This window comes from Schistocerca americana, chromosome 4, assembly GCF_021461395.2.
Source record: "Schistocerca americana isolate TAMUIC-IGC-003095 chromosome 4, iqSchAmer2.1, whole genome shotgun sequence".
Classification (NCBI taxonomy): Eukaryota; Metazoa; Arthropoda; class Insecta; order Orthoptera; family Acrididae; genus Schistocerca; species Schistocerca americana.
In genome coordinates, this window is record NC_060122.1 from 575,321,659 (window position 1) to 575,346,992 (window position 25,334).

The following is a 25,334-nucleotide window of genomic DNA, read 5'->3' on the forward strand; positions in this document are numbered from 1 at the left end:
ATTACGCTCTTCGCCATTCTACACAGCGACAGCACTCTCACTGAAACTACATGCACCGTGCATGTGCTGGACTAGCAGTAATTCATTGCCAGGTTATATTGCTAATACCTGGATGGCTATATATAGATTATAGATTGGTGGTCATAATGATCTGTGTTACCAGTGCATGTGCATATCGCTATCCCATGACTTCTGCCAAGTAAGTGTAGATGTCAAACTGGGGAAGAAAACTTCATATTGAGTAGTGTATTGAATGGAGGTGTATTATGAGCTGTGAGAAATGCCTAAAGAGGAGGTTTGTAACGTTTGAGATGTGATGATACAAGTAGTACATTTGTGACAGTTCTGGAACACAGAGTATATTTTTTTTAAAAACTTCACAATTTACAAACATAGTTATAGTTTTGCTGTATCCCACAATAAAAAAAAATTTTTGAAAATATATAAATCTAATAATTTTCTTTCCTTATAAATTAACAAAAAATGCATAATAAGTGAGATGAATTTAAATTTGATGAAAACATTTTTAATAAACCAACAGAAGAAAAAGTCAAATGTAAGGTTTGCAGAAAAATTTAAACCATCATTAATTATAGAATATGTGAGAAATGAAGAACATAATGAAGCTGAAGATTCTTTCAAAGCATGTTATTCTGAATCATGTCATTTTATGATTGTGAGGAAACAGATATAAGATATTTGGAAAGTAATTAAAAATCAAACATCCTAATTTGTACATGTGAAAAAGAAATAGCTAATTGCTGTTGGGAAGAATATAAATGTTTTTAAAGAATTGAAAAATCAAGATCTCTATTACTGATTACTGCAAGAGACATAGCCGATTTTAACTATTATTACGAAACAGAACAGATGAGGGTTATGAACTTACGAAATACCAAAAGGCATTACAAGATTATATTCATAGTTATGTATAATTTTTAAACTCTTTTCAAGCAATAACGAAAATATAAAATATTTTTGAAAAACTAAATTTTTCTTTTTTACTTTTTTCTGTCTTTCTGAAAATATTTCAAAACCAACTGTAAACATAAAGTTACAATTTGCTTACCTTTTCTAATTGTTGATCCAATTACATAATCGAAAATTTTCAGTTAAAAGTCTATTTTGTGAATTACAATTTAAATATATTATAATCAAAACTATCCTTAATTGCAATCTTGTTTCTTGTGTGGTTATAATAATCATTCTTTTTGTCATATTTATTACACATAGAGAATAATTTTGAATAAAATTGAATGGACTTATTACTAAATTGTGTTACAATTTTTAAACCTCTTAAAGTATTGCAATAATTTGAAGATCTATTCAGTTGATCAAGATTCCATAATTCTTGAGGACGAACTTCATTTCTTCATTAATACAAAGCTATTTTGTAATTTAATGTGAGCTAACAAAGAAAAATCATTTAACCGGTAACTTTCTCGATCAATTGCTAAACAATGAAAGTATGGTAGGGCATTTTAAATGCAAGAGAATCATGATAATTAATAATATCTAGTCCTAAATTTCAATTTCTATTTAAACTAGAGGTCTCAGTTTAAGTATTTCAAAGAAAGGAATTTGAATTTTTCGATTGTCCAGTCATTCTTGTTCTAATTCAAGTGAATATTCTGATTCAAATTTAACAACAGGAAAACGAATGTCCATACGTTTTACAAAAATTTTAAGTACTTTTGGAAGTGTACTTTTATCAGCATTGGTCGTTCATGGAAGAAGAGAATCTTGTTCATCTTTTCTTGAGCTGTAATTGAAAATTACTGTGAACCACCATCCCAAATGGTTTTCTTAAAATTCTTAAAAAATAACCAAATAGTTCTAATGGATAAAGTATTTTCTTTGCTTTGCTTTTAATTATGTCATTATTAAGAATATGTTGCTCCACAGTTAATTCAATTTATAGGGATGAAGTTAATCAAATAAAAGTTGATGAAGAAATGAATAGAAGTTCTATCCTAGATAAAATATTATCTAGTTTTTTAATTGTAAAAAGATAAAACAAGTTTAACACAAATTTATCAATTAATTTAGATTCGATTTACCATAATATGTTGAAAAACTGTTTCATACTTGTGAATAACATCAAGTATTATTCAAAGTTGTGAACAATTAGAATTAATTCGTGCCTCACCAATACTAATATTTATATCTGCTTCTTTTCTTTTTGTTTTAAATTCTTTGTTTTGTCACTAACAGAAATGAGTAAAATGGTAACTCTCAATTTTGTTAATAAATTATTATGGAAAACATTTATTAACTTAGTATTAAGATTACTGTTACAAAGGAACTATTGAAGTTAAATCGAATTATCTTTTCATGGGTGATGTAATTACTAAATTTTGTATAGCATCAATAATAGGAATATTTGCAGGATAAGTTGGTTCATAAATTATTGCTTCTTAAAATTCGACATTTAGTTTAGATGGAGAAATAATATTTGTTTCTCTATGAAAATGTTAATTAAGTTTAAGAAACATTCAATCAGCTAATAATTATTAATTCAAATGGAATAGTTATAGGTATACAATTATCAATTACTTTTGATTTAGCACCAATAACACTGTTCTACAAAAAAAGTGTTTTTTTCTATTTCTGATAAAAAATATTGTGATCTTAGTTGTATTTTGAGTGCTGAATTGGAAAAATGTTTTTCGTTTTTTTCTGTCAGGGATAGTTTATGAGTAATCGCAATTTTATTTCTCTTTTCAGTTTCTGATAAAGTACAGCAAACGTGAGGTGAAATTCGACAAACAAATGCACATCTTTATGATGTTATAAGTTTATCACATTAATGGAGGGTGGGATCTAACATATAGCACAGTAAGCTTTGTGTATACACTTTGAAGCATTTATTTGACATGAGAAATTACAGAAAATTGACAACAATGAGCCACTGCCTTGTAATGCACATCACTTTTTTCTCTTGCATTGTGAATCTTTCTTCTCTCGAATGATACTCCAGCAATAATCTGCTAACATAGAAGGTACCCACTTCCCTTCATAGCGTCTTTCTATGGTAGAAATGTCTTTATGGAATCTTTCCCCATGGTCATCCAATACGGCACTACAACTTTCTGTGAAGTAGTCCAGATGAGAGTCCATCATATGTACCTTCAAAGACATATTGCACCCCAAATCCTGATATGCTTTGATCATATCCTTCACCATTGCTTTGTAATTAGTAGCTCTTCTTCTTCCGAGGAAGTTTTCCGACACCATCTTGAAACAGGCCCATGCGGTTTTTTCTTTATCAGTTAAACATGCTTCAAAATCTGCATCTTTCTGCAGCTCCATGATTTGTGGGCCCACAAATACACCTTCCTCTATTTTTGCAGCTGAAAGACGGGGGAATTTGGTAGCTAGATACGCAAACCCACAGCCTATTGGATCCATGGCCTTCACTAATTGTTTCATCAGGCCAAGTTTGATGTGAAGCGATGGAAGTAGTATATATTCAGGAGCTACCAGACTTTCACGTTGTACATTCTTTTCGCCAACTTTCCATCTTCGCCTAGGCCATTTATTTTTCACGTAGTGAGAATTTCGATCTCGACTATCCCACTCGCAAAGAAAACAGGCATACTTTGTGTAGCCTTGTTGCATTCCCAGTACCATAGCAATTACCTTGAAATCTGCACATATTTTCCATTTGTGTTCATTGTATTTTTATGAATTTAGCAACATTTGTACGAATTCGTAATTCTCTTTTGTCAAACTAGCGTAAGCTACTCGAACAGAGGATATTTTATGTGGTGTCACCGCCAGACACCACACTTGCTAGGTGGTAGCTTTAAATCGGCCGCGGTCCATTAGTACATGTCGGACCCGTGTGTCGCCACTGTGTGATCGCAGACCGAGCGCCACCACAAGGCAGGTCTCGAGATACGGACTAGCACTCGCCCCAGTTGTACGGACGACGTAGCTAGCGACTACATGGACGAAGCATTGCTCATTAGCCGAGCCAATAGTTAAAATATCCTTCAGCTAAGTCAATGGCTACGACCTAGCAAGGCGCCATTAGTAACATTGCATGTATCTAAAGAGTCTCACTTGTATCGCCACAATCTCCAGATGAACCACAAGGATGGATTAAAGTTAAGTTTTCCAGCAGCTACGTACTTTTCTTTATAGCATTCATTACGTATCCTGTTTCAGACCTCACACCATCCAGCTTTAGCTTAGCCTTTCGGCTTCCTCTCATTGTGTCTAGGCTGTCTTGTCTAGACACAACATTTTATTTTCGTTATGGAGCAAAACACCCTTCAGACTTGTTTTCGATGCATCTATGAAAAGTCTCCACTACTGTGAAATGTAAGTGAAATTTCAGCACTTTCATCATGCCAGCAACGTCATTGCAAAATGTCAGTGCTTCGTCAGTTGAAAAATAAGAAATAAAGGCATGTTCTCTGTGCCTGAACACACTGATTTTAGTACTTTGGTGCAGTAGATTATACTCTTGTAATCTTGTACCAAGCAGCTGCGCCTTTTGTTTACTTAGTCTTAGATCACTTACTAAATCACTTAAATCTGCCTGTGTTAACAAATGTGGCGATGACTCACTTGTGCAGTGATATAAAGAATCATCATCTGTGATTTCTTCAGTACTACTTTTTTCACTGTCACTCGGAATTTGACCTCGAGCTCTTGAAGGTGCTGGAAGGTTGTCCGAATGCTGCACTGGCATTCTCACTGAAGGCAGATCTGGGTAAACAGTGTGCCTCTTCGACTTTTTGTTTGTAAAACCCTGAATTTTTGTTAGACAGAAATAACAATCAGTAACATGGTCCTTAGGCTCCCTCCTCACCATGGGAACAGCAAACAACGCCACATTCTCTTTACCGTCCCACCACTGAATTAGTTTGCAGTAACATGTAGCACAACAGAAATGTGGTGCCCATTTTTTATCTTGGTCTCCTACCTCTACTCCAAAGTAATGATTGTATGCTTTCTTCATGACTGAAGAAATTTTCTTCCTAATTCTGGCAAAAGAGAACTTCCCACAGATGTAGCAGAAGTTGTCCGGCTTATATCGACATCCACGACGAAGTGGAATTTCTGCAAATTTAAAAATACCCCTTTGGTAATATACCTGTATTAAATTAATAGTAGGGAACTAGAGGAACGCTGATGTGTAAAAACAAGCAGTCGTTTTACCTTCAGCACCAGGCTCAATCAGTTTACACACAGGAACTAAAACTTTCAATCGTGCTCGGAAATATGACCGACAGTTACTTGTCAGCCAAAACACCCACTCGTTAAGACTGACACAAATTGCGGCTAACACCACTGTTGTAAACTCGATGCACCTGCCCCTAGGAAGCTTTACTGCCGAAGCAGCGACCGGCTGTCGCCGTTCGAGTTAATCAGATGTTTCAGGTGGTCTTAATGACGTAGGTGTGGCGGGGGATAACCTAATGACGTCTGATTCTTCCCACCTACTGTTGCACAAGAAATTATCACGTTCTATCGCTACTGGATGCGGCAACATACCCGTATTTCTCTATAACGTCTCTGTGTTTGCCATGAATTGTGAATATACATACACTCCTGGAAAATGAAATAAGAACACCGTGACTTCATTGTCCCAGGAAGGGGAAACTTTATTGACACATTCCTGGGGTCAGATACATCACATGATCACACTGACAGAACCACAGGCACATAGACACAGGCATCTGAGCATGCACAATGTCGGCACTAGTACAGTGTATATCCACCTTTCGCAGCAATGCAGGCTGCTATTCTCCCATGGAGACGATCGTAGAGATGCTGGATGTAGTCCTGTGGAACAGCTTGCCATGCCATTTCCACCTGGCGCCTCAGTTGGACCAGCGTTCGTGCTGGACGTACAGACCGCGTGAGACGACGCTTCATCCAGTCCCAAACATGCTCAGTGGGGGACAGATCCGGAGATCTTTCTGGCCAGTGTAGTTGACTTACACCTTCTAGAGCACGTTGGGTGGCATGAGATACATGCGAACGTGCATTGTCCTGTTGGAACAGCAAGTTCCCTTGCCGGTCTAGGAATGGTAGAACGATGGGTTCGATGACGGTTTGGATGTACCGTGCACTATTCAGTGTCCCCTCGACGATCACCAGTGGTGTACGGCCAGTGTAGGAGATCGCTCCCCACACCATGATGCCAGGTGTCGGCCCTGTGTGCCTCGGTTGTATGCAGTCCTGATTGTGGCGCTCACCTGCACGGCGCCAAACACGCATACGACCATCATTGGCACCAAGGCAGAAGCGACTCTCATCGCTAAAGACGACACGTCTCCATTCGTCCCTCCATTCACGCCTGTCGCGACAACCCTGGAGGCGGGCTGCACGATGTTGGGGCGTGAGCGGAAGACGGACTAACGGTGTGCGGGACCGTAGCCCAGCTTCATGGAGATGGTGGCGAATGGTCCTCGCCGATACCCCAGCAGCAACAGAGTCCCTAATTTGCTGGGAAGTGGCGGTGCGGTCCCCTACGGCACTGCGTAGGATCCTACGGTCTTGGCGTGCATCCGTGCGTCGCTGTGGTCCGGTCCCAGGTCGACGGGCACGTCCACCTTCCGCCGACCACTGGCGACAACATCGATGTACTGTGGATACCTCACGCCCCACGTGTTGAGCAAATCGGCGGTACGTCCACCCGGCCTCCCGCATGCCCACTATACGCCCTCGCTCAAAGTCCGTCAACTGCACATACGGTTCACGTCCACGCTGTCGCGGCATGCTACCAGTGTTAAAGACTGCGATGGAGCTCCGTATGCCACGGCAAACTGGCTGACACTGACGGCGGCGGTGCACAAATGCTGCGCAGCTAGCGCCATTCGACGGCCAACACCGCGGTTCCTGGTGTGTCCGCCGTGCCGTGCGTGTGATCATTGCTTGTACAGCCCTCTCGCAGTGTCCGGAGAAAGTATGGTGGGTCTGACACACCGGTGTCAATGTGTTCTTTGTTCCACTTCCAGGAGTGTATATGTACATATTACATAAAAAGGATCCCTGACAACTATATTTTGTTTACATATTTGAATTTCCCACGGTAAAATGGTCTAGAAGCACATACTTTAATATCAGAAATTGAACCCATGTCGAACAGTGTAATTTGACTGTTAAATCTCAAAAGTTGGCCATTACAAACTTCCTTATCCTAAAATAATTTGGCTTCACTTTGAATACCAAGTCCACTTAACAAATTATTCTTTGATGTGTGTATTACGCCAATGAATGATTTTTTCTAAATTTTTCAACTACATTTGTGGGATCTGAGCCACTCATCTTTTAAAGGGTGCCTAGGAAGCTGTTTTCCCAGATAGCTAGAGAACATACAAGCAAATCATTGTAATGTAGTGTATTACAGTAATTGAACTGACAATACTTAACCTCCATTTCTACATTATGAGTTGCGAGAAATTGGCGACATATAAATAATCAATGTCATTTTACATGTAATCTAATCACACAGTTTCATAAGTCACTCCTATCGTGGCTGCCATTGTGGCTCTTCTAAAGCGGCTTTCCTAGTGTGAGTCTACTAGTGTGGCTGAGGCTAGGTGGCACATTGCTGTTTTTCTCTTAATGTAGAGTCCACTCCAGTCATGGCGACATCCTACTCAGCATGCTATTGGATGATTTCATCTCACATCAAATCATTCTTGATTTTCATGCTAGTGCATGTCATTACACCAGAACGACATTGACCAAGAGGAATTTCTCTCGTATCTTCATTAGTGTACAATTATTATTTTTAGTGTAATATTTGCAGTTATAAATATTGAATAAAAACGAGTTATCAATACATTCTTATGTACCTTTAAATTGGAACAGTAACCTATTCATTTATATTAATAAAAAATATGTAAATAAATGACAGATTGGAAACAAACAAATGAACATCAGTTGTTAAATTTTTTGGTAATTATACTTGTACTAAGGTTTAAGTTCAGTTCAATGTCTAACATGGTATGTTTGGTTAACGTCTAACATTCGTTTGACATTTGGTTGGTTGTTTTAATCTTTCATTATCAAGTAATTGATCATTGTTCAGTTGAGAAATGTTTGTTAATTTTTAATGCATTTCCAGTTAATTTAATTTACCTTCTTTTCGAATTCAACTAATTTGCCTTCATTTTAAGGGTGATTAATGTCATCTGTATTCTAATGAGAGAAATTTAGTATTAATCAACTTTCTTTGTTTTGAAAAGCTTTTTCGCAGTCAGTTTCCCAACTACTGTAAAAAGAATTTATTTAATTACAAATTACCAATGAACAAAAATAGACCAGGAAATTCGTCTTTACAATACTTCTCATTATCTGTTTTGCTTTCTTCTCTGCAATGTAAATCGTTTTCTTCCAAACAACATTTATTGATTGCTTTAAGAATGATTTTATATGTTTGTTTTTATTATGTTTATTTAATTAAACAAAAATGCCATTTTCTTAATCATAACTGTAGCTTCTATACAATAAAATTAAGTCATAACATTCTACTTGATGTTATTTCTCCAAGGAAGTATTTAACTTTTTTCTCATAGGTTGGTTATCATTTTATTCTTGACGAATACATCTAAAATATTAGCATCTGTATTCCTCCATATGTAAGCATAAATTTTAAATATCTATATCAATAGAATTAAAAAAAATAATTAAACCAATGATCACAAAGATATTGCAAATGGGAAAATGGATGTATTTTTTTGTATAACTGTGGATATTACAGATGAGGAATGGTTCCTGTTTTTATTTAGTTATTTAGAATATGACATTCTGCAGAAGATGGAAATTTAATTGGTCATTGTTTACTTTTTTCAGATTGTTATATTCTTAAATTGATAGAAAATTTAGCTGGACTAATTTTACAGTGTCCTAATTTAATCTTATATTTCTTACACTGAATAAAATAGTTATTCTAAGCAAATTTGGAACAATTAAAGTAGATAAAATTGAAAGTATACATACAGGCCCTAATCTTTCTTTATTCTTACTTGGTGTTTTTTAATGTTGTATAATTCAACTTTAATCTTGTAATTTATATCTACAGTGTTATTTTTAATTTTTCCTCCAACTCAATTTAAAAATACACCTATCTTTCCTATGATAATTTCCGATTGTAATATTGGAAATAAAATTTCTAATCAATGTTCTAGATCTTCTGGTCATTTACAGTCATTTACAGTTTATTATTTTTGCTTTTCGTAATATTTGACAACTTTTTATATTTTCTTTCATTTCCTTACATTTTTTGTACACCAAACTCATTTTTTCTAAAATTGTATGTATTACTGATTAATCTATTCAGATCCAAATAATTTCCATTATAAATATAAAAGCCAAATCTGATTCTTCCTTTGGAAGGTACAAAATTTCTAATTTTTGTGAAAGACTACTGTATGGAATTCACATAAGCCCTTCTTCTTATGAAATACTTTTATCAATCTTCATTTCTATAAATTTATTTTATTGGGGTTTTTAACAATGTATTTAGAAATTTACCATTATTTTCACCCAATATGTCAACATACATAAACTTGTTTTTATAGTTTACCACAAAAGCATAAATTTTATATCTTTCCACTTGAAGGAAAACCTATCTATTGTTTAAAATAATTTTATATTTCTTCTTTGGGAAGAAGGTACAAGGTTCCTGCATTCAAGGGTTAGTATCGTTAGAATTGGCAAAACCCACATTGTGCTGCTGAATAATTAGAACTAAATATATGCTGTATTATGCTGTGTCCATAGGCCAATAACTAAGTTCTCACATCTAACCACTAGCTTTTAGTCTTACATCTTACCTTTAACAGAGTGCAATGGCTACTACTACTGCACTCTGTGGGCCCCACTTGACAATCGATTGTGCCACTCAGACATCTTTGGTTCAGTGGTGCCAAAGACGCAATCTGTTCTACCATTTAATGTCATTTTTCATGAAATATTTTACAAAATCTTGTTCCACTCACATAACCCTGCTGTGGGGTTTGTTAAATTTACCTTAAGGTTTGAATGCACAATGGACACCAAATGTAGGGTAAAACTTTCTACATCAGTATTTACAATAATAATAATAGGTATTAGATAATCATTTAGATTGTAATCCTAAAGACTGTACAAATCATCGATGTTTTGGTCAAGGTGGTGCTCTTGTGCATGAGTAGTAAATCTAAAGTGTGGTCATCTCTTATACTAAATTTTCTAACTAAGCAAGACAATATTATTGGTAATAAATAATCCTTCATAATGATCTACACTGGCCTATATACCTATCATAATGCACATAGCAGTGGTTAGACATATTAGAAAACTAGTGAGATGACTACAAGCTCATTTTACATAGTGATCACCTCTACAAAGTATTTATGCAGGTAATAAGTTTTAATCATGGTATGGCTGCATGTGCCCATTTTATAAAGAATGCATATTAATGGAAGGTCATGGGTGGGCTATGTGGCCTTTACAGAGTTTGCATGAGTATGTAGCTACCTAAAATTGTAGTGTACATTTGAAGCTATTTACAAAAATGTAATTATAACTCATCAGAAAGTAGCATAAATTTCACCATAATATCACAAAAAATACCCCATTACATGGTATCAGTAAAGGCAAAATAGCATCAGACACAAATGAACATAAGATATATAGGGGCTGCATAGAAAAAGGACCCAAATTCTTAATATATATAAAAAAAATGTTTGAGTTACAGTTCGCTGCAGTTAGACCAACCAAGGGATGTGGTCCTCTGAACACATGTGAAATAAACGATGTCTCTTTCTGTTCTTCTTTTTGTGTACACCCGTATGAAAACAGAAAAATGAGCAATGCATAAATTGACAGTAAGGGAACTGACCTGCAAGTTTCTCCCTTCTGGGAAAGTCGCCTCCTTATAAAATGCTGAATAATCAACGAATCGTGAAAACAATGTACCAATACGATCTGTATCAGCATGGGAAATGCTTCAGGTAAATATAACTGCGTTGTGTCATATTATTATGTACACTCATATGTAAATCAGACTGTAGCGCCTAGAACCGCTCGGCCACATCGGCCGGCGTTGTGGTTTGTTGTGTGGAAACATAAATCAGCTTTGGAGCACATTTTGTTTTGCATTTATTATATTGAAAAATTTTGATTTTTGAAAAATAAAAGCATTTATGGTTGAAATGTACCTTCTGAAGATTTCAGTTGCTCATATGGATAAAACTCGATTTTGCAGAACTTATTTATAAAGAAAAACATTTATTAGGTTCTTGATTTTTAAAATAGAAAGAATTCATTTACAGGAATAAAAACAAATTTCAGTGTGGGATAAAGCAAACCTGAAATCTTACTTTTAAATCGACAAATTTTTAAGACATACGCATATTTGCACCATAATTGTCATAAAAATTCTACTGACACACAACAACACTGAGGTAAATCAACGAACTGAAGAGATGATAAATGGGGAAGCAATCCACAGTCCTGGAAAATAAAGAAAAATGTTGATAAAAATGACCAAAGAAAAAAGGGTCATGTATAAGATATTAGGAAATACCTTCCATGGAATTAAATGCAGCTGTAAAAATATATCTGGGAAAAGACAGATTAGATAATATTCGATAGACATTTTGTGTAAGTGCCAATCTGATATGAAGAGATTGGCACAAGAGAGAAACTCGTGGACGGCAGCCTCAGACCAGTCTGAAGACAGATGAGCCTTTCCTTCCGAGGAAAAACAAAATAAAACTAAAAAAAAATTTATTTCAGTGGACATTTAGCGAGTGAGAGCTGCTCAATAACGGATTTGACGTACGATCAACAGTTGCCAGGAATTTTTTATAACCCTGCACATATTATTTTCATTTGTAGTTCATTGACGGCTTTTCACATAGTTCTAAGTTGTCCTTTTTCTATCTCATGTAACATTTTATAAAATTTGCTTTTCTTAAATTCTTGCTTAGCACTGGAGTTCAGCCATGCAGTTATAGCTATACGATTGCAGATTGCTATGCACACAATTACCGAACTTCGTTGCCAACAGATTTAATATATTTTCCCCGTGAGGAGAATGTCTTATGAACTGTTCAAGACAAAATTCGGAATGTATGTTTCTTGCAATTTCAGAAGATTACACTTCGTTGGCTCCCGTTTAAACTCATAGGCCCCCGAGTCTTCAGAAAGAAGACTGTGGTCTGCTACCACTATAAAAAGATAGGAGAAAACATCTCCGACATTCCACACGCTTTCTCTGAAGCATTACGCCTCTTCAAGTACCTAACATGGGGAGGACGTAGAAACCTTCGACTTATAATTTTGGCCCCTGTTTGGCCGATAACTTCACGCATATTTCCTACGTTTCTGATTCCGAGTTTATATTAGATATCGCTTCTTCGCATTAAAAAATAAGCCATTGCCATTGGAGTAGGTCCTTTTGCACCATTGCATTGTTAGTTCGGATCTTCATTTTTCGCTGCTGCTAACTTAATAATTTCACTCAGATACATCTCCAAGCTGTATGTGCCTGTTTCTGCGGTTAATTAGTGACAATTGTTCGAGAATGTCATCTCTTTGCGTAAAATGATAATATTAGTTTATCCGTTTCCTCTTTGTCCAGAGTTCTAATGCTGTAATTTCGTGAGGGCCTTGTATTACATTGCACTTTCTATTTTTTTAACACGTCTAGGTTTGTCGTGTTTCGGCCAACGACAGGAAAATCGTTTTATCCTCTCATTTTCTGCAATAGGTCTCCCACAGTTTCCTTCGATTGTTATTTTGTTCCTGTATAAACATCTTCTCAGCCAACCTAAGCGCCAATATGTAATTTAGTCTTCTAATCTCGCGTCCCAAGAGACTAAGGTATAGCTTTGCGGCTTCCGAGATCGTCACAAATTCCATCACGGGTGGGATGGCTGCAGAGTGGACCGTTTGCGTACCCCAGCCGCTGTGCTGTAGCGATCCAGTCCAGCTCTAGCCCCGGCGCTGGCAGCCCGGCACGCCCGGCTGCCTAAGCTAATTACCCCATAGTTTCCCGTGTTAATTGTGTCTTGTCATAACGCTGTTACACGCTAGGGACCGCCTTGCGCAGGGCCCGTCTTGTTCGCCGCTCAGCACCTTATCCGGCGGGTCCTCTGCGGCCACCACGCCGCCGCCCGGCTGACTGGCTTTGTTAAGCAGCTTGAGCTGTGAACCGAGCCCTTCCGGCCGTCCAAGTTCGTCCGGGCGCGTGTCCTGAGGGGAAGGCTTGTTGGCCGGTGCGGGGCGGAGGGTAATTACTCGGGAGTCGTCTTCTGGCTTCTACCGTTACCCTCTCCACGGTGCTCATCTGCCTCATCACTTCATAGCATTTTGCACTGATAATGCTAATTAATCGTAATCACAACTCACAGTGCTATTCATCTGCCACTATTGGTGCTGTATGTGGCAGGCAGTACTGATTTCGCTCTACGTGACATGATTTTAGTTTCTTCCTTTTAAAACCAATCGTTATTTGCAATGTATGCAACAGCAGGAATACTGTGATGCACATATCACTTCGTAGCACCCATTTTCTCTCACAAAATACCGGCTTTTCCGCCCTAGATTCTTACACTATGATTAAGTGTCGTTACGTCCAGTAGTACTAGTATTAGTTACCTGTTTTCTGCATCATGCACATGCATCAGTAGCAAACATGTATTTCGATTGTGAGGTGGCCGTTTAAAACCCCTACCACCATTTACAGTGAAACAATAACGCAATTAAAGACATCCGTGGGATATAATGGAAAAGTACATTCTGAGATCTGTGGACCATCAAGAAATTAGCATGAATCGTTTATTTCTTTTCAAACGTCAACTTTTCGTGTTAACGATTCCATACTAGCTGGAAACCAGCTGTCAAGCAGACCTTTGACGGTTGCTCGTAGCCTTTGAGGAGAAGCAAGTTTGCACAACTAAATGGATTATTTAATTAGGATGTACACACGCAAACATACCATCTGTAAATAACACCAAGAAAACGTCACATGTTTCTTATTCGAATCGTTTAAGTGTCAACACAAACGGTGCTATTTTCAATAGGTAACATTTAACGCCTAGAACGTAATGGCCTCACATTGGCTTCTTTTTGAAAAATGCTCTTTGAAGGTATTTTAAAAACCTGGAAGGAAATTTTGTATTTTCTCCCAAGTACATCATTACTCCTGTGCTCTTTTTTTTATCATTACACTCGGGTAGCGGTACAACAAGTTGGACGGTCGCGTGCATATCTCTGGCGCCGCATGACTCACAGTGAGCCCAAAATATGGCGCTGCCATTTATATCAAAATGTAACTAGCTATGTTTGGACTTTGAATGCGGTAGTCAAGTTATACCGGCTGGTCAAACAGGCATTTTATATCGTTATCGACTAGTTATGTTATGCAACGATCCCCATTTTATATTTTATGATTGACTACTATTTTATCTACCAGGGTGTAGAACTATTTTCATTTTTTGTGCTGTTGCATAAATATTTTATTGCTGAGCATGCCTTTCATATAATTACAACTCAATGACTTAGGTAATTTTTACTGATATAACCAGTTTGTTCAAATTGTGTCTTGTATGAGTATGGTGTGCTGCCTGTCATACTTATCACGCTATTTTTATTGTTGTTATTCTTATTCATGTTGATTTCCACAAAAAAGAGATCACTGAAAAATGATTATCACTGGTGTATCTAGTTTATGATCAACGTACATTTAATATCTGAAAGTGGCTGTTACTTATAACCGAAGCTATCTTGTAATCGTATTTTAAATGCGTTATGTAATGCGACCTAGGTATTGCAATATTCTTCGTAAATTCGATGTTTTAAATTTTAATATCGTGATTGAAAGAGAAATTAAAAGTTCGGAATTTTCTATAGAATACAATATTACTTTTTATTTTCCTGGATTAACACTGAGAGTCTACTAAGAATTGTGTCAAGACGATAACAGAGCAATGACTACATTTGTCGAACGACTGAATGAATAAATACTTACAAATAATAGTGATTTTGTTTGAATGAGACTGTGTTGGAGGTCACTTATAAATACTTTATAATGAGCTGAGAAATTGGCATGCGCAAGCCAGTGTTAATCGGAAATCAAGTACGAAATGTAAGAACACGGTTTCCTATATTGCATTCTTATCGAGATGTACCTGAACTGAGGTTTTCCTTCAGATGACCGTAGTGTTTGACGAGAAAAGCCCTCGTGTTGGCCTTGAAAACATACGGATTGTTCCATACTTTCTTTTCGCGGTATTCTTAGTGCAATGTTAAAGTGAACGAATCGCAAGGTCAGGAAATTGTTACGATCTGTAGGAAGACATACAAACTATAGACACTCAATACAGAACTGGCCGTTGTTTGTTACTCATGTATTATTTTGCTTTTAAGTAAGAGGAAAAATCCCGCCACTGTTTCGTTATACGAGTGGTGATCAGTCACTGGAAATAGACATAACCGTTAGCTATCTGCTGGATCTTATTAAAATGCAAAGAGGAACAAAAGTAAAGAAAGAAAACGCTTGTAAGAATGGAACATATCAGGTTTAAGTCAATTCGACATCTCTAACGAAATGTAATTTACCAACAGAGACGGCAGTTTGCGATACCTTCGTTCCATCGATTCCTCAGGTTTCCTCGTCAGATCATCAGACGTCCAGATCTTCGTCGTTTAAGTCTACTGCTTTATGATGAACAGGTACATGACATGCAGCCGCACAGCCATTATATAAACATGGTAAATTATGCCCAAAAATGGAAATTAAAAATGTAAGAAATAAGAATTGAAATTTATCATAAACACAGGTTACTGTTTTCAGCCAGTGTCATAGAGACGAACAGGAAGTGTACAAACAAGGTAAAATATGGATAAAGGAGACGTTAAAAATTAAAAATGGATACCTCCGCTGAACGCTAATGAACAGCAACAACGATCTGCTAGACTAAGGAGCTCCCAGAGAACACAATGCGTTGCTAACCCTGTAGTATTAACAGAAGAGATAGAAGTGATACAGAGAAGTGCATCGTGTTTCTTAAAGGAAGCTGATGGGAACGCTGCAAAGTAGGCCGCGCACGCCGCGAAAAGTTTGCTCCCAATATTCTGGGAGCGCACGTTCAAGGATTAACTAATATGTATCATGAAGTCACACTGACAGTAAAATCAGAGAAATTCAACTAAATCTACAGCCGTTCTTCCATCGCAGCCTCAGTGCAATGCTAGAGACGTGTGTCAGTCCTATATCACAAAGAAAATATTGTTGTTGTTGTTGTTGTGGACTTCAGTCCGAAGAGTATTTCTGAATCTGCTTGCTGTATTCATCTCTTAGCCTCCCTCCATGACTTTTACCTCCCACAGTTCCCTCAAATACTAAATTAGTGACCCCTTGGTGTCTCAGAATTTGTCCTATCAGCCGATTCCATCTTTTGTTCAAGTCATTCCACAAATTTCTTGTCTCCCCAATTCTATTTAGTGGTTCCTCAATAGTTATGTGATCGATCCAACTATTCTTCAGCATTTATCTGTAGCACCACAATTCGAAAGCTTTTATTTTCTCTTTATCTAAACTGTTTACCATCCAAGTTTTACTTCTATACATGGCTTCACTCCAGACAAATACCTTTAGATGTTAAGACATCTTCACAAATGCTTCTCTTGCCACTGCAAATCAGCATTTTATATCCTCCATACTTCGTTCATTATCACCTACTTTGCTGCCCAAATAACAAAACTCATCCCCTATTTTAAGTCTATCATTTTCTAATCTGATCCCCTTAGCGTCACCTGATTTAATTCGCCTACATTCCATTATCCTTCTTTTGCTTTTGTTGATATTCTTTTTATATGGTCCTTTAAAAAGCTGTCCTTTCCGTTCAACTATCTTCCCGGTCGTTTGTGGTCTCTGGCAGGTTTATAATGTCGTTGGTAAACCTCAAATTTTTTATTCCTTCTCCAAATTTTTCTTTCGTTTCCTTTACTGCTTTTTCAGTGGGATACCCTGCAACCTCTTCTCAACCACCACTTCCCTTTCATGCACCTCGACTCTTATTACTGCTGTCCGGTTTCTGTACAAGTTGTAAATAACCTATAGCTCCCTATATTTTACCCCTGCTACCTACAGTGTTTCTAAGAGAGTATTCAAATCAACATTGTCAAACGTTTTCTTCAAGACTATAAACGCTATAAATTTAGGTTTGCCTTTCCTCAAACTGTCTTCTGAATAGATATAAAACGAGAAAGTGGGCAAGCAACAGCAGCTGAAAGAGTGAAGAAGAGACTACAGGTTAGTAAATGATTCATGGAATCATGAACATATGAAGATCAGTGACAAAATACCTAAAAGAAAACCTTACCCTATGTCTGGAGGAGGACGAATTTTGGGCAGACCAAATACTAATTGGGTCATATCCAAGAGCCTTAATGCTTTATAGAAGAAAACGAAGGTAGTGACACACACAGTAAGGCAGCAAGCCAAGACAATTCGAGGTCAAATTAGTAAGTACAAGGGTGTGCTCCCTGCCGCCGTTGGATAAACAGCTGCAGCAGCAAGTCGTATACCCCTAGCTTACTTATTCGTTACATAGTTTAATTCTCAATTTCTTTGCGTGTTTTTGGGTACTTGCATTGTCTAATTCATAAATTTCGGGCGTATTATAGTATCTGAGAGTTGTAGCATCGCGCTTTATTACCTAAATAGTGTAAATTCGCGTTGTCGTCTGTCTTCTGTTTTTGTTTTGAACGGTCAGTGTCGGTTGGTCACAGCCAGTGTGCTCCCTGCCGCCGTTGGATAAGCAGCTGCAGCAGCAAGTCGTATACCCCTAGCTTACTTATTCGTTACATAGTTTAATTCTTAATTTCTTTGCATGTTGTTGGGTACTTGCATTGTTTAATTCATAAATTTTGGGTGTATTATAGTATTTGAGAGTTGTAGCATCGCACTTTAGTGTTTACTTCGTAGATTCTTACTTAAATTGCGTGTGAGTTTCGTATAGGAGGTGTAATTTCGAGTTTTAGTTACTGTAATCGTAAACTCAGGCAGATTGTAGCGCAGTCGTTAGGCATTTGTACAGGTTAGTTAATACATTCTTTGCGTGTTTCCCTTGCGATATCTAGGCACGGACTCGTGTTTCAGTAACTGTTGTTCAACATCGATTAGAATGGACAGGGACTGTGATTGCTGTGTTCGGATGAGGGCTGAGTTGGCATCCCTTCGCTCACAGCTGCAAGCGGCGCTGACTTCGGTCGCGCAGCTTGAGGCTGTAGCCAATGGGCACCACTGTGGGGAGCCGGACTTGGGTATCACGGGGATGTCAACCTCGTCCCGCCTGTCCCCACATCGGTCTGCCACTGTGGTTACCCCGGTTGCTGTCCGCAGTGAGGCTGAGCCCTCGCCTGTGGTTTAGTGGAAGGTCGTTCCAAGGCGTGGCAGGCAGCGAAAGACATCCCCGGAGGCTGATCAGAAAGCCTCCCCGGTGCGCCTGTCAAACAGGTTTCAGGCACTGTCTCTGGCTGAGCCAGATGCAGCTGCCTGCCCTATTTCAGAGGATGATTCTCGGCCTTCAAGGTCCGGGCAATCGCAGAGGGTGGGCTTATTGCAAGTTGGGAGCTCCAATGTTAGGCGTGTAATGGGGCCCCTTAGGGACATGACGGCTAAGGAGGGGAAGAAATCCAGTGTGCACTCCGTGTGCATTCCGGGTGGTGTCATTCCTGATGTGGAAAGGGTCCTTCCGGATGCCATGAAGAGCACAGGGTGCAGCCAGCTGCAGGTGGTGGCACATGCCGGCACTAATGACGTGTGTCGCTTTGGATCTGAGGAAATTCTCTCTGGATTCCAGCGGCTATCTGATTTGGTGAAGGCTGCCGGTGTTGCTTACGAGATGAAGGCAGAGCTCACCATCTGCAGCATCGTTGACAGAACCGACTGCGGACCTTTGGTGCAGAGCCGGGTGGAGGGTCTGAATCAGAGGCTCAGACGGTTTTGCGACCGCGTTGGCTGCAGGTTCCTTGACTTGCGCCATAGGGTGGTGGGGTTTCGGGTTCCGCTGAATAGGTCAGGAGTTCACTACACTCAGCTGGCGGCTACACTGGTAGCGGAGGCTGTGTGGCGTGGACTGGGCGGTTTTTTAGGTTAGAAGGCCTCGGGAAAGTACGGGGTGGGCTGCAATCTCAAAGGGTCCACGGCAAATACAGGACGTGCTTGGATCAAGGAACAGTCGGAATTTTAGTTGTAAATTGTTGTAGTTGTGCCGGGAAAGTCCCTGAGCTTCAAGCGCTAATAGAAAGCACAGAAGCTGAAATCGTTATAGGTACAGAAAGCTGGCTAAAGCCTGAAATAAGTTCTGCAGAAATTTTTACGAAGTCTCAGACGGTGTTCAGGAGAGATAGATTAGGCAGAATTGGTTGTGGAGTGTTTGTGTCTGTCAGTAGTGGTATATCTTGTAGTAGATATTCCGTGCGAATTGGAATGGGTGGAGGTTTTACTTAACAGCCGAACTAAGTTAATAATTGGCTCCTTCTACCGACCCCCAGACTCCGATGATATAGTTGCTGAACAGTTCAGAGAAAATTTGAGTCTCGTAACAAATAAATACTCCACTCATACGGTTATAGTTGGTGGGGACTTCAAACTTCCCTCGATATGTTGGCAAAAATACTTGTTCAAAACCGGTGGTAGGCAGAAAACATCTTCCGAGATTGTCCTAAATGCTTTCTCCGAAAATTATTTCGAGCAGTTAGTCCACGAACCCAAGCGAATTGTAAATGGTTGCGAAAACACACTTGACCTCTTAGCCACAAACAATCCAGAGCTAATAGAGAGCATCATGACTGATATAGGGATTGGTGATCACAAGGTCGTTGTAGCTAGGCTCAGTACCGCTTCTTCCAAACCCACCAGAAACAAACGCAAAATAATTTTATTTTAAAAAGCGGATAAAGTGTCACTAGAAGCCTTCCTAAGAGAAAATCTCCATTCCATCCGATCTGACTATGCAAATGTGGACGAGATGTGGCTCAAATTCAAAGATACAATAGCAACAGCAATTGAAAGATTCATACCTCATAAATTGGTAAGAGATGGAACTGATCCCCCGTGGTACACAAAACAGGTCCGAACGCTGTTGCAGAGGCACGGGAAAAAGCATGCGAAGTTCAGAAGAACGCGAAACCCCGAAGATTGGCTAATATTTACAGACGCTTGAAATTTGGCACGGACTTCAATGCGAGATGCCTTTAATAGGTTCCACAACGAAACATTGTCTCGAAATTTGGTAGAAAATCCGAAAAAATTCTGGTTGTATATAAAGTACACAAGCGGCAAGACGCAGTCAATACCTTCACTGCGCAGTGCCAATGGCACTGTTACCGACGACTGTGCCGCTAAACCGAAGTTATTGAACGCAGTTTTCCGAAATTCCTTCACCAGGGAAGACGAATAGAATATTCCAGAATTTGAAACACGAACAGCTGCTAGTATGAGTTTCTTAGAAGTAGATACCTTAGGGGTTGCGAAACAAATCAAATCGCTTGATACGGGCAAGTCTTCACGTCCAGATTGTATACCGATTGGGTTCCTTTCTGATTACGCTGATACAATAGCTCCCTACATAGCACTCATATACAACCGCTCGCTCACCGATAGATCTGTACCTACAGATTGGAAAATTGCGCAGGTCGCACCAGTGTTTAAGAAGGGTATTAGGAGTAATCCATCGAACTACAGACCTATATCATTGACGTCGGTTTGCAGTAAGGTTTTGGAGCATATACTGTATTCAAACATTGTGAATCACCTCTAAGGGAACGTTCTATTGATACGTAATCAGCATGGTTTCAGAAAACATCGCTCTGGTGCAACGCAGCTAGCTCTTTATTCGCACGAAGTAATGTCCGCCATCGACAGGGGATCCCAAGTTGATTCCGTATTTCTAGATTTCCGGAAAGCTTTTGACACCGTTCCTCACAAGCGACTTCTAATCAGGCTGCGGGCCTATGGGGTATCGTCTCAGTTGTGCGACTGGATTCGTGATTTCCTGTCAGGAAGGTGGCAGTTCGTAGTAATAGACGGCAAATCATCGAGGAAAACTGAAGTGATATCAGGTGTTCCCCAGGGAAGCGTCCTGGGACCTCTGCTGTTAATGATCTATATAAATGACCTGGGTGACAATCTGAGCAGTTCTCTTAGGTTGTTCGCAGATGATGCTGTAATTTACCGTCTAGTAAGGTCATCCGAAGACCAGTATCAGTTGCAAAGCGATTTAGAAAAGATTGCTGTATGGTGTGGCAGGTGGCAGTTGACGCTAAATAACGAAAAGTGTGAGGTGATCCAAATGAGTTCCAAAAGAAATCCGTTGGAATTCGATTACTCGATAAATAGTATAATTCCCAAGGCTGTCAATGCAACTAAGTACCTGGGCGTTAAGATTACGAACAACTTCAGCTGGAAAGACCACATAGACAATATTGTGGGGAAGGCGAGCCAAAGGTAGGACACTTAGAAGATGCAAGAAGTCCACTAAAGAGACACCTTATACTACATTCGTTCGTCCTCTGTTAGAATATTGCTGCGCGGTGTGGGATCCTTACCAGGTCAGAACTCGAACAGAAAGGTTTAGGTGTTCGTTTTTCCCGCGCGCTGTTCGGGAGTGGAATGGTAGACAGATAGTATGATTGTGGTTCGATTAACCCTCTGCCAAGCACTTAAATGTGAATTGCAGAGTAGTCATGTAGATGTAGATGTAGATGTATCGATAAGTGCACTCTGGAGCTACCGATAGTATTTCCGGGTCGTCGTGTGTCTGACAGTCAGTTCGGGAAGGACTTGGAGTGTAGTCAGGACGCAGCAGCTGTGATGTTTGGGGACAGAACGCCAGTGAGGCGCCGACAGCCAGTGCTTGCTGAGGAAATATGCGCAGTGTGTGGTTTGGCTGGGCCTGCTGGCGGCCTCTATGCGGTGCTGGACTGTTTGGTGCCGTTCCCATTGCCACGAGGCTCAAGGCTTACCGACCCTGGACATGAAAGTTGACTTTTGGATTAATTTACCAGCTAGTCACGAATGTTCACGTTGTGTCGTTTGGAGTTTGTTGGCGGCTATTGGGATATTCCGGCAAGCAACAAAACGTGTTTTCAAGTTGACAAATTTTAGCCACCATCTAGTGGAGTTTAATTGTACTTGGTTATTTGAATTCAAGTGCACCAGCGGAATCCTCTGCCTTGTGGCCTTTAACATTCCAGTTACCTGCCCTGTTTCAAAAATGGTTCAAATGGCTCCGAGCACTATGGGACTCAACTGCTGAGGTCATTAGTCCCCTAGAACTTAGAACTAGTTAAACCTAACTAACCTAAGGACATCACACACATCCATGCCCAAGGCAGGATTCGAACCTGCGACCGTAGCGGTCTCGCGGTTCCAGACTGCAGCGCCAGAACCGCGCGGCTACTTCGGCCGGCTACCTGCCCTGGCCGTTGACGTAAATTCTGGCAGTGTATTTCCCTCATTGTGTTGTCACTGTCCAGAACAGTGTGTTGTTTGACAGCTCAATGTATAATTGATGAGGGCTCCAATACCTTCTACGTTGTTCCATTGAATTCCCTGTTGTATGCTAGTCGGGTGAAGAGGAGGTTATCTTGTCGGTGGGTCCATTGACTGACTGTCGGTTGCGTTGTCGTCGGATCGACAATGGTTGGACCAACTGCCTGTCTCACCTAAGCGTGTATTAGTGTTTGAATTCCAGGTCAACCCCCGGAACTTCTGAGCGCCCTTGCGTGTACTGCCTTTTCTTGTTTGTTCTTGTTGTTTATCCATATATGGCTTCTAGCCGATTATTAGATTAAGTTGTTTTCCTCTCAAAGTGTCAGATTCTTTGAGCCTTCAGCCGATTTTGAATTTAAGTTGTTCCGCTCTTAAGCTCTCTGATGGTTTGGGCTGAAGGCTAATTTCAGAACTATTTTACGTAAAGCCTTTGGCCTTTTAAAAATTAATGTTATTGAGTCTTAGGTGTTCTGCCTTCAGCCGATTTTGAATTTAAATGGTTTTGCTCTTAAAGTGTCAGATTCTTGGGGCCTTCAGCCGATTTTGATTTAAAGCTGTTCTGCTCTTACGGTATTGGATGGTTTGGGCCTTCAGCCTAATTTAAGAACTGTTTTACATAAAGCATTTGACATTATTGTAAAAATTAATATTACTGAGTTTCAAGTGTTGGGCCTTCAGCCGATTTTGAATTTAAGTTGTTTCCTCTTAAGGTGTCAGAATCTTTGGTCCTTCAGGTAATTAAGCAGCTGTCTTTTGATAAGGCTTTGCCTTTTAAATTTCTGATTTTGGTTGAGCTTTAAGTTATTGGCTTTCAGCCGTACTTAAATCAAAGTGGTCTTGCCCTTAAGGCGTGAGAGTGTACAGCGCATTCAGCTGCTAATTAAGTTCCAAACCTAAAGCTGTGTCATTGTTTTTTTTTTTAAATTTTCTTTGCTTTTGTTATGTTTGATCAAATAAAACGTTGAATATTCGAGTGTAACTGACAGCCGCTCATTTTTGGCCCCTTTACGCGACCTAAACTACCTGTCCTGTACTGCGGGTTTAGCAGGGCGTATCAGTATTGCACAATTTTGATTTCAGATAACTCCTGAGGGGCTACGCTGAAGGCATTCTACTTATTTCAAACTAACAAGCTCTTTATAGCACCGTAATTACGGGATCCATTTTTTTTTTTGTGTTGATAATCTAAAATATAGTTCGAAGTATGATCAATCATAAACCCCACATACATCCTGTGTTGTCTTTCTGTTGTTAAAAAAATTCAAATTTGGCCTTTTTTCTGATCTGAATGAGAACCTGGCACTAAACGGAACATAGTAACTGCTGCAGTGAGTTACTACGAGGTCTGTAGCCCAAAATGAAAACAGCGAGGAGAGAGAAGCTTGCAGGACGTTTGATTTTGCTTCAGGATAATGTCCGCCCTCACGCAGTCGGGTAAAAGTCCAGAGCATTCAGACACTTGATTCTAAACTGTTATACCATCCACCATACAATAATGACCTAGCGCCACGTGTTTTTCACCTATTCGGTAGGATGAAGGAGCACCTGTGTGCAGCCCGCATCTCGTGGTCGTGCGGTAGCGTTCTCGCTTCCCACGCCCAGGTTCCCGGGTTCGATTCCCGGCGGGGTCAGGGATTTTCTCTGCCTCGTGATGGCTGGGTGTTGTGTGCTGTCCTTAGGTTAGTTAGGTTTAATTAGTTCTAAGTTCTAGGCGACTGATGACCTCAGCAGTTGAGTCGTATAGTGCTCAGAGCCATTTGCCAACCTGTGTGCAATGAAGTAGTCGTCAAATGCGAGGTCGTGGGGACAGTGCAAGACTGCACGTGGAAGATCCCTCAAAGCTCGCTCTTCTACGGAAATAGAAAGCTTGTCAAGCGGTAGAAAAAAATTATAGCGTTTGGAGGACATGTTCCCTGCAGTGTTGTTTACCGAACATAAAAATATCTTGCCAAGAATTACCTGTACTTTTTGAGTCTTGCCTGGGAAACTGTAGATTGAAACTGTGGCGTGAATAAATGGTTTTTATTTAAAAAAGAAATAATTTTTCACTGCCAGTGACAGAGGTTTATCAGAAATTGTCAAGAATTTCGTGGCCACTCTTTGACAAACTGCCTTTTGGCTTCTGTCTCGGGTTCTTCGACTGACGTTTGTCCGATGATTCTTCTGACGGTTCGCCTGCATGAGTGAATGGCATTTTCAAAGCTTCTCCCTCCATTGCTCGTTATGGACTGTCCACCACCAACAATGGAGGGTGAAGCTTTGAAAATGCTTGTCAGTCGTGCTGGAGAACCGTCAGATAAATCATGAGGCAAACATCTGCCGAAGAACCCAAGACAGAAGCGAACAGGCAGTTCGTCAACAGACCTTTATGTTGTCCTCTCTTTTATTTCTGTTGTAAGCTGCTACACGAGATTGAGGAAAGACGTATAGAAATGCAATTCGGTTATCTGTTCAATGTGCACGGAATAAATTACACAGATGTATTTAAATAAATATGTAGGGAACAGTGTCACGGTAATAAACGGCAAACTGCCGACTTAACACACAGGTATGCTTAACAGCAGTTTCTTTCCAGTAGGTGGAGAGATTTCTACAATATCAGGCACTGAATGAAGTGGAATGTGAAACCAACGGGCAGAAAATCTGACAACTACGGAACAGTGCGAAAACGGCAAGTGACTGAATATCCAAGTAGTCGATCGATCGTTGTGCATGATACGCAAGCTTTCGTTTCGTACGAGGAATGATGCTATCACGTTCCAAGAACCGTAACTACTGTCTCTCATTATGAGAGAGAGACACTTAATTGGTG